The sequence below is a fragment of the Octodon degus genome, unplaced genomic scaffold (assembly GCF_000260255.1).
Source record: "Octodon degus isolate 3935 unplaced genomic scaffold, OctDeg1.0 scaffold00019, whole genome shotgun sequence".
NCBI lineage: Eukaryota > Metazoa > Chordata > Mammalia > Rodentia > Octodontidae > Octodon > Octodon degus.
Window position 1 is genome coordinate 15,209,125 of NW_004524595.1, and position 11,324 is coordinate 15,220,448.

The window sequence follows — 11,324 nt, forward strand, 5'->3', positions numbered from 1 at the left end:
TAAGGCCCTTTCAGCCCTAAGGCATGGCAGTTCTGCAGCAGATTAGCATTTTCTGGGAGTGCATTTGGTTCTCTCCTCCTTCTAAAACTGAGCCATTTCCTGGGGGAAATGAAGTCCTGCCTGGCTTGGTGTGCTGACCAAAACACCTTTGTCCAACAAGCACTCAAGAATCGAGAAACGATGGATGTTGTAGGGAAGAGGGACCTGCAGGAACCTGCTCCAAAATGCCACCCACACAGCACATCTCCGCTTTTCTTCACCCAGCCTCCGTTTCTCTGATGCCATTAACAGCTGACTACAGGAAGGGAACTGGGAGCACAGACAAGAGGATATGTGGGTGACCAGAAGAACACTCTGCCAAGGTGCCAATGAGTTTGGGATTCCTTGTGTGAAGGTGTAGCTGGTGGGGAAGAGGAGTAGGTGAATCTGAGATGGATTTAGAAGATAAAGCTGCTGGGCATGGTGGCTCATGCCTGTGACCCCAGAACTTTGGAGGCTAAGGCAGGAGGATTGTTTCAAGTTTGAGCCCAACCTGGACTACAAAGTGAACTCAAAGCCAGAGTGAACTGTATAGGGAGACCCTGTCTCAAAAAGATAAAAAAGAAAAGAAGAAGAAGGTAAAGCCATCAGAGCCCTGTCAGGGGCAGGTTTTGGGGCATAAAGGTTTCCCATGGACTGATTCTGGACCACTTCGGAAACAAGAAACCAGAGAAGGGCCATCTGGGGTCCCATGGAGCGGGACCACTCAGAAAATGATGGGACACAAGGGATGCTGACTTTGTAATGCCTAAGGAAGCCCCATGCAGCCTCCTGGAGCAGAGAAGCATTTTCAAGGCAAGAATACATCAGAAAAGGTGCCCCCAGAAACCCTAGGAAAGCTTCTTGGGAAACCTTTTTCATGAGATAAAGGAACATCTTCACGCAACATCTTGAGGATTTCCCGCTCTTTCTCCCTAATGTTTCACTGCAGAGGGCTCAGAAGATGGTTAAGACTGGAGTTTGGGAGAGAGAGACACACACAGAGAAGTGAGAAAGACCACGTAGTGCGGCCCCAGGGCAGGCTGCAGACCCATTATGGGCTCTGGATACTCAATGGGGGCAACACGGCACTGAGCCATGCTGGAGTTCTCGCCGTGACAATGGCCTGGGCATCTTTGTATCTGAATGAGAACTCTGAGTGACTGCAAAGACTTCCATCGTGTGGGAGGAAATGGCCCCAGAGCTCGTGGGGCTTGCAGGCAAGAGCACACCAGACCTCTGCTCCCATTGAAGACTGTGTAAAAAATTAAGTCCAGTAAAACTAGAAGTTTTAAATTTTGCTTACACTCCAAAGAGAAACCTTTGCAATTCTTTAAAGCATAAAGGGGAGATGAAATAAATTGTATTTTTCTTTTTTAAGGAAGGGTTTACAGTGTGTTCAGGGTCTCACTACTAGATCAGACTCTTAGTGATCTGCCTGTTTACAGCCTCCCAAGAACTGGGATTACAGGCGTACGCTACGATGCCCCGTCTCAAATGCTATCTCAGTGTGCCCTAGGAATGGGGCCAGCATGGCAGGCCCGGGGATTGAACTTCTGGCCCCTGTGCCTGCTTGCAGGCACTTTAATCCCTTGAACTATTTGGTCGGCCCTAATGAAGCAAAAACAGAAGCCGAAGGATCACCTAGATGCTAGCACAGCATGAAGGGGCTTCGGCACCTGGGAGAGAAGATGTGCGATGCCCATGTAAGTGATAAGAGATGACCGTGCTTTAGAGCAAAGCTTATACATTGAGTTTACGATGTTTTGTCAGACATCTAAGGTCAAAGATGCAACAGGGTACGTGTGAAAGGTCAAAACTAGGCACATCAATTTGATTGCTTTTGCCTTATCACTTAAAGCAGTAAGGCTGGGTGAAAAAAAAAAAAAAAGAAAAGATGAGAAAAAGAGTTTGGTAAAGGACAAGTAGCAAAGGACAGCCAGGCGAACCACTCTTGTATGAGGAAAATCAGGAGGACAACAGCACAGAAGCCTGGAAGAGACCGCACCATTCACTCACTGCTACCAAAAATGAAAGCAAAATGAGGAGAGTGTAGCATTCAAGTCTAGCTGTAGCCTTGAAGAGGAAAATAATTCAAGAACCTGAAGAACACAAGTTTGTAGAAAGACAGGAATAAGAGCATGAATAGAAAAAGTTGAGAGCAGAATAGGAAATGGAAAGTGGAAAGAAGGAAGTCTTTTGAGTAGTTTTGCTGGTTGCAGTTGTTAAAGGTCTGCTAATTAAAATGGGCTTGTTTTTGGTGCAGCCCAGGGCTTGAGTAAAGAGGTCTTATATGGGACCAAGACCAACACCTTATTAAAATGGGGAAAAAAGGAAGAAATTTGGGCATAGAAATCTAAGTTTGAGTGCAGATTTTGTTACAGTTGTGGATTTTGGCACAAGCAACTATCTTCCTAATGGATGAATGTCCAAATTAGCAAAGGCAGGTTCTGTTCAATGACAGTAAAGCAAAAGTATGGGCTAAGGGCTGAGTGGGGTTTAAAGGGGGGGGATAAGTGTAGGTAATCCCTTAGAGACCCCTGTGAATGGAGAGAGACACACACAAGCTGGCCAGGGAGACACATGGAAAAGGTCATCAAGATCTATTGCTTCCCATTAAGATGGGAAGAGCTCAGGTGCATTGAAATGTTGATGGGAAAGATCGAGAAAAAGAAAGGCTGAATACAAACAAATAATCTAGAGTATGTTTTCCAATACTGTGAGGACTTGGGCTGCAGAAAGACAATGGAAGCATTGATCTGGGAGAGCAAAGAAACATTTCTACTGTAACAGAAATGCAGAGAGAATGGGGTTCAAAGGAGGCAGATAGCTCTTCAAACCTTGGGGAAGGATGTTATAGGCATTCCCTTTACAATGGTGTCAATTTCCTTTTTGAACTAGGAGGAAAATGGCTTACAATGGAGAGAAAGGAAGGTGAGGGTCTGAGAAATGCACATTTAATAGGTTAGATCAGCTAAAAAGAGGTAAAGAGAGGATAAATCAGTACTTGCGAAGCCAAATAAGGAAGGAAAGAAAGAGGAAGAGGAAGGGAGCGAGAAGTGCAAAACAGAACCTGGCCCTGCATAAAGAGCTTCTCCCCACACTCAGGCAGATTGGTCAAGCCACTTCCACTTCTCTCTGCAGAGGGTCTCCCTTGCTTGGTTTCAAGGTCACGGACATAAACTAATAAAAGTCTTACAGAGAGCTAGCAGGATGCAGAAAGCCCACAGGATTAGGAATCCAGAGGGTCTCCATTTATTGGGTGTAACTCCATGAGGATGGAGTGGTGGCTATCCACTAGCCTGAAAGCCTAAATTCTTTTATTTCTCCATCCTTTGTCAGGTGCTGTCAGCCACATCGAGTTTCTCTGTGTGAATGTATTACTCCCCACAGCAGCACACAGTACGGTTAGTGTTTTCAGTACACCCCAAGGAGCTCTTTCCAAGTTAGGGCTGCTAGTATTTTGAGTACAGATAGAAAAGCGCTCAAGTCACTGCACTTTGACATTCCCACACATCACACCCTTCATCCCCACATTGTAAGGGCTGCAGTCTCATTTCACAGGTGGAAGAATTAAGACAAGGTGATTAGTGGTCTAGGAGCACCATTGCAGCTCTGCAGTACTCCTGAGGATGCTCATAACAGAGATGAGCTTATAGCCAGGCAATATACTAGGTTTTCTTATTCTGCACCATGACACAAAGACATTGTGGAACAAAATAAAATTGTTCATGAGATAGTCAGGATTTGTCCTTTTCTTTTGCCATAATTGCAGAAACCAAGGGCCCATGGATCACCATGGAAGGCAGGATTTCAATAGCCAGAATGTCTGGCTAGGAGCACAACCTGTCTAGAGACCAAGGCCTTGCCATTGTCTCGGAGAAGCTCTCACACAAGGCCAAGATTGGACCATCATTACCAGAGCCTAACAAGGACTCATTGAGTTTTGCCACCTTCTGTGACACAATAACAACCACAATTATTGTTCTGGGGAGTGGAAGGTCTAGACTATGGAACAAAGATAAGGACAATGGAAAATAATGTCTCATTAACATTCCTTAACAGAAGCTCCTGGGTAACTACAGAGGAATCATTCGATTTGAAGATAAGGATCGATTTAATTTGCAGAAACTTTGAACACTGGCCACTCCAAGCGCTGAAGCAAATGAGAACATGGTTCAAATGTGCTCTGTGGAAAGTACTTTAAGACTAGAAGGTCAGGCTCCAGTGATACTCAACATGATACCCCTGTTCCCAGACTGAAGGATGATTTTTAGTTCCACCCTCCTTTAACAACGAGGTATAATAAATATGAAGAGCAGAGGTAATTTCACAAGACTTAGGTTCAGATCTTGACTGCAGTTTATTAGTAATATCACCGAAGCCCGTTGCCTAGCACATAAAACCACAGTCTATAATTTATGGAGCACGCCTGTGCTCCCCACTGACACACAATATTAGAGTCTCCAAACCACCTTACTGAGCTTCTCTCCATTTATCAGCCATACGTTAGTGATGCCCATGACTTATTCATTGTCCTTTCACTTGTCTGCACCCTCAGCACCCATTCTGCTGCTGTGGTGTGTGGATCCATCACAGAGCTTCTTGTTTGTTCAGACTCTACACCCAAATGCCGAACTAGAAGAAGGACCCTTCTGATAGCAGGAGATTTTTAGCAGTGTGTAAGAGATGAGATCCATAGACCCACTGAAAGTTAAGTACCATACTGAGTCATCTGCCTATCCTGTCCTGCGAAAAGCACACATACTGGCATTGGAAAACTTCAGAGGAGCGGATGAGTGGAGAAGTGTCCCTTGAAAGATGGATAGAATTCAGATCATTCCCTACTGACTTAGACAGAGATACAAGATAAAATAACGGTGACAACCCAGAACCCAGCAGATGGGAGAAGCCCAAGTCTCCTAAATGGCTTCTGTTATGGTTTGTATATAGGTGTGCCCCCAAAACCTCATGCAGCCATAGGGTGGCTTCTGGAGTTTGTGATTGATTATTGTGGGTGGGGATGCTGCACCTGCCCTGGGGTAGATAATTTGCAATACAATGTAAGGAGGGAAGAGAAGCTAGCTGCTACTTCTCCTCCCTTTGTTCTTTTGCTCTTTGCCTGGGCCATGAAAGGTTATTTTCTGCCATGTGCCACTCTGCCTTGGAGCCAGTCAAGTATGGACTGAAACCTCCAGTAACTGTGAGCTAAGTAAATGTTTCCTTCTTTCATTTTGGGTGCTGGATATTTATCCCAGCAACAAGAGAAGAGTAACTGAGACAGCTTCCATGTCCACTACATTCCTGGAAACTATCATAAGCCACCTTCATCATCAAAGAGGGACCATGACACTGTAATGCTGCCTGAGCTTACTCTTGAGATAGAGCTGTGCAGAGTCATATTCCAGCTTCCCTGACCTCCAAAAGATCCACCTACCAAGCTAATTAGGTGAATAATTCTCCTACAGAGCAGCGTCTGAACACTGGGAACATGCTCACCATCAGACTAAGGGATTTAAGGGACACGAAGTCAATTCAAGCCAATGCAGTGGGCAGTTCTTGGGCCTTAGACTTCAATGACGGATAAAGAACTTATTAAGACATGGTCTTTGTCCTTCTGAGCTCACAGATCAGCAGCACAAGTCAGGCAAGTCTATGTGGAAGGATTTGGAACAAATCACATCGTAAAGGAGGGGACAGGAGAGGATTCTCAGCTAAGAGGAGGTAGTATCTCTGTTTCTCTTTCCTTAGGTATGGAATGGAGATAAGAGTTGTACATACCACATTACATCATCATAAGCACATAAGAGACAGGAGTGCAACTTGTGATCAAAGTGCAGGTAATACCTGACTCACTTGGTGGCTCACCTATTGACCAAGGAGTACAGAATCTGAGATTAGAAGGCAGGAAAGTCCAGGGTACTCATGAAGCAGGAAGCAGTATTCTGCAGGGAGTGACACAGAAACTTCACACAGCGTAGTACAGGGTCAGGGTTGAGAGCAGCATAGAGAAGATTTTGAATGTCTGGAAAGCTGGCACAGATCCCCAGCCTGGCCCAAGCTCCCAGCATAAGTCATGCTCCAGTCGCCTCAATCTGGCAAGACCTGAAGCTGACCTTTGTCCAAGGAGGTGTTACCACTTGCTGTCAGGGTAGTGAGCTCACAAAGCTCCTGCAGGACCAGGAAGTTAGTGATGCATGCTCTCCTTCACGCCTGTGACCTGAGCTGGGCAGATACCTCAGTCTCGCTCTGCAGGGTAAAGACTGGGCTGACCTGGCTATCCAAGTTTAGTGATGTGCAGCCTTTATGACCAAGTGCAAAACTTCTTTTCAGCCCAATTATGTTTTCCTGGAGGAAAAGTGGTAAATAAGAGACCAAGAAACCTCAAAGAGCAGGCAATAGGCACTAAGGGATCTGGGTAAGCACATGGGGTAAGAGTCCTGAAAATCAAGGTCTGTTGGATTCCAAGGTTTCACAGGGATGGGTGAGAGACGGATGGAGAAAGACCAGGGAAGTGAGAGTTCTAGTAATTTGACCCACCCAGGGCTTTATAAGTGGATATGTATTAGGCATATGCTGCCCTGTGCATTATGACTGTGAGTGTGGCAAAGTCCCTGTGTTCATGGGACACACAAATGTATAGGAGAGGCATGCAACAAATACAAAGAAAAGCAGTAAATATACACAGTTACACCTCAATACTGGACTACTTTGAAGCTCATCAAATTTGGTAGCCAGCATCTTCTGACACTTTTTTCCCTTTACTCATCATTTGGTGCTCAATACACAAGCTAGAACTTGTCAGATATCAATTGCCTCATGAAGGACACACTGCCCTTTCCAGCCAACACAATGTGACACAAGGAAGAGACATCTGATCCAAGTCTTACATGCTGTGACCGATTAGGCCATGAAGCCCTGCGAGGCAAGAGACCACAGCAAGCGTGAAGCAGGCTCATTGTATTCCAAAAGAACCAGTGGGGTGAATTTGGCTGAGGTGGGTAGCAAAGACAACAGCATGAGGTGATAGCAAGAGGCAACCAGGGACCAGGACACGCACAGCTCCGCGGCCTTGCTACTTCAGGCTTCAGAGTATGGGGCAAGAAAGATGTAGAGGGTTTAGGGCATGCAATAGGTATTCTGATTTGTACTGTAAAACAGTTGCTCTAGCTTCTGAGTAGGAAATAAGGGAAGCAGGAGACTCAGGCTATGCTGGTCATTTAGGAAGAAGAAGGGAGGCTGGAATGAGAGAAAGAATCTGTCTCTTTCTGGATTGGTATCCAATGCCAATCTGTCCTGCTCATCTGCCACACCTCAGCAGGGTGCAATCAGCCACACCCCAAGACACAATTAGAGGCAAGTACACGTCTTTCCCTTCCAGGAGGAAGCTCCCTACATGGTTTAAGTACAGATAGCACAGAGGCCTGGACTCAAGGCAATCACCTCCCTGAATTCCCAAAGGGCCTCCTATTGTGGACTGAATCTATGTGTCATGTGGTATCTTGTACTATGAATAACTACTATGAAGACAACAATATACAATGTATTAATTATTGTAACTGTCCTACTAACCCGTTTTCAAACTGTCTCATTGCTATTTGTTTCTCAATAAAATTTAAAAAAAAAAATCTAAACTGCTAGTGCCCTGCGTGGTGGACTCCGAAGATGAAGCTTTTTGAGGGAGAAACCCTCATGAGTAGGATATGAGTCCTGAAAGGAACAGACATGTATGAGATTATCTGTGTATTTCTCTCTCTCTGGCTTGTGAGGATACCTGAACTAGTGAGGACACCTGAAATCCAGGGAGAAGACCCTCCACAGACACGGGTCTGCCATGCCTGGAGCTTTAGCTTACCAGCCTTTGGGATAATAACAAATGTTTATCATTCGAGCCACACATGCTATGGTATTTTAGTTAGAGCAGGAAAAATGCAAAAGACTCTTTCCCACCTTGTAAAATGGTGGGTGAAAAATCAGAGAACCCAGATACTAAAGAGAAGAAACCTGAAACCAAGAAGGCTGCTGCCAGTGGCACTCGTGAAAAGGGTAATGTGAAGGCAAAAAAGTCCAAGCAGGGGCAGCAGAAATCCTGTCCTGGTTAGAAGAATTGGTAGATACTCCTGATCTACTGTGTATTCCAGAAAGACTTTGTACCAGAGCAAGTGCACAGCTGCTAAATCAAAGGTTAATCGTGTTCCTCTCCATAGAACACACCAGAAATTTGTCATTGCCACCTCCACAAAAATTGATATCAGAAAAGTGAAAATCCCCAAACACCTCACCCATGCTTCCTTCAAGAAGAAGCTGCGGAAGCCCAGACACCAAGAGGGCAAGATCTTTGACACTGAGGAAGATACCAGATTTCAGAGGAGCGCAAGGGCAATTAGAAAACAGTACCCTGCAGATTTCACCAAAAAAAGTCAAATCTATTTCTCAGCTCAGGGGCTACCTGAGATCCATTTTTGCTCTAACAAATGAAATTTACCCTCATAAATTAGTGTTCTAAATTTCTAACTAAAAAATCTAATTAAATAACTGATATATGTTTTAAAAAAAGATTTCTGTCAGCCTCCAACAGCTAAGGGCAAGGCAGACAAGGAGTGTGTGCCAGGCTTCCCCTTGATTTATGGCAACCTTTGAGAATAAAAGGCAGGGCTGAATAAACATTTCCATGGTCAGCTCTTAATTAGTCACACTATGAAAGCATATAATTCAAATATCTTATATTTGTTTCTTTTGAATTAAATAGATCTCCCCCTCATTCAATGTATTTATCTCTCTTGACCTATTTTGTTTATGTTGAAATTGTCACTCAAGCATAAGGAACCATAAAAACCCTTGCCAATAAATAATTCAAGCTGAATAATTTTCCTGACAAAGCTCCAGCATTCAGAGTCCTTTAGACACAATAAACAACATAGTTTGCAGCTAAGTGGGACTTTCTGACCGTTGAAACAGTTTAACAGCTATTTCTTCTGCTTTTTATAATTTTATTTATTTTAATGAGAAAAAAGATAAAATAGCGATGAAGCAGTTTCGAAAAAGGTTAGTAGGACATTTGCCATAGTGAATACATTGCATATTGTTGTCTTCATAGTAGTTATTCAGAGGACAAGATGCAGACTTGTCCTCTCCTGTTTTCTGCTCAGAATGTTTAGAGGGACTTGGAATGCCCTACCTCTTATATATACTAATGGAATTCCTACTCAGAATAAAGTCTGGGCCCTTCTGGAAAACTGCATATCTCTGTGGTAAGTGCCACACTTCTCACCTAGCTGGGGTTAGCATTCACCCACAAGCAGGACCCCTTTGTGGTCTTTGCTCCTCCTGGGCTTTAGGTTGTGAAATACTACTTTAGCCCAAGTGGGCTGAGGGACAGCTGCCCTGATGGGGTAGGGAAGGATGAAGAAGGCCGCCTGGGGGAGTGTGATACCGACCACAGCTAAAGCTCCCCAGCGACAGCCACGAGCACATCTCCACCTGCTCAGTATCTGTCTCTTTCTGGGTTGGTATCCAAGGCCTAGAACAATGTCCTAGAACTCTGGGATTGGTAGTTTGACAATGCAAAGGGAGCTCATCAAACTCTTCTATCGGGCAGTGTCAGCCACGGAGGGTTTCTCTGTGCTGATCTACTGCTCCCTGCAGCAGCACACAGTACTGAGTGCATTCAGTGCACCCCAAGGAGCTATTTCCAGGTTGGGGTTTGCTAGTACTGTGAGTACAGATAGAAAAGCCCTCAAGCCACCATGCCTTGATCTTTCCACATGTCACACCCTTCATTCCCACATCATAAAGGCTCCAGTCTCATTTCACAGGTGGGAGAATTAAGATAAGGTGACCAATGGACTAGAGACATCAAAGAGGATTGATCTAAGAATGTGGAATCCATAATGACTTCCTTTCCATTGCTTGGAAAGTTGCAGACCTCTTTAAATATCTCCTGTGATTAATCTTCAGCTTCCAGGAATCTCTAGGTCCTAACCCTTATCTTTCCTTCCCATTGTTTTGACATTTTGTTTTTTGTTTTGTTTTGTTTTTTGCATTTTCAGGGAAGGGCCTACAGGGTGTTCAGGGTCTCACTACTAAATTGGACTGGTAGTGATCTACCTGTTTACAGCCTCCCAAGAGCTGGGATTACAGGCACCTGCCACCACGCAGTCTCAATTTTGATCTCAGTGCTCCCAGGAGCGGGGCTGGCATGGCAGGCCCAGGGATCAAACCCCTGACTCCTGTGCCTGTTTGCAGGTGCTTTAATCCATTGAGCTATTTGATCAGCCCTTGTTTTGATATTCTGAATATATTGTTTTATTTTTCATTTTTTTTTCTCTGTCTCCAATATACATGACCTCTGATCAGCCCTTGAACTGCCCTCTACACAGTGATTTCGGCCCTTCCTGAGTTCCATTCTGCAACCCAAAAGTCATCCGCATCACAGCCCAGCCCAGCTTCCTGGAGCACACCTGCTCCCCATCCCCAGTGAGTGGACATCGGCAGAAGGTGGTCTGCAATGTAACCACTACACTGTGCCTTGCAGAAAGTGCCAGGCCCTGTAGCTCCACAGTGGATTGCTTGAAAGCCTTATTGGTCCATCAAAGTTTATTCTCTGGGTAGCAGCAGCCTCCCTGGAGCTTGCTGGAATGTAGAGCAACCCAGAACTGTGGATCCAGACTTTCTCCCTCAACCAGATCTCAGGTGCTCTGGACACACATGAGAGTGTGAAAACCCCTGCCAGGAAACACTTCTCCTTGGAATACCATGCGTCCAAACTGTCTGTGTGACTCTGATTTCAGCAAGATTCTCAGGCCAAATATTTCAAGTATCAGTGTGAATCATAATTACTGGTGTTTCTCATAACAATGCAGATTCCCAGCCTGTTGGAGTGGCACACAGTGTCACTGGACAGTGTAGTAAGACCTCCGTCTCCAAACAAATCAGATTCTTTGAACCTTACATTGGATATTCTAACTTGGCAGGCTTGGACGCTGTACTTCTAAAAGCACCAAGTGGATCAGTCATGCACATGGGGCAGAAACACTGTACCTGAGAACAAGGAACAAGAAATAAAACGAAAGGTCACAGCCAGCTCTTGGTTCACATAGGCATCAAACTGAAACTCCCAGGCAGCACCACGTGCACTGAGGATGAGGTGGCCTGTCCAAGCCTTTGCCTGCGGAATATGGAACACTCCTCAAGCAACATGAGTCATTTATGCAAATCCAAAATGAAGCTGACTGCTTTAAACCCTATATCTCTCTTCAGAATCTTCACATTTGCAACAGCGTACATGCATCTATGTTTAATGTTGT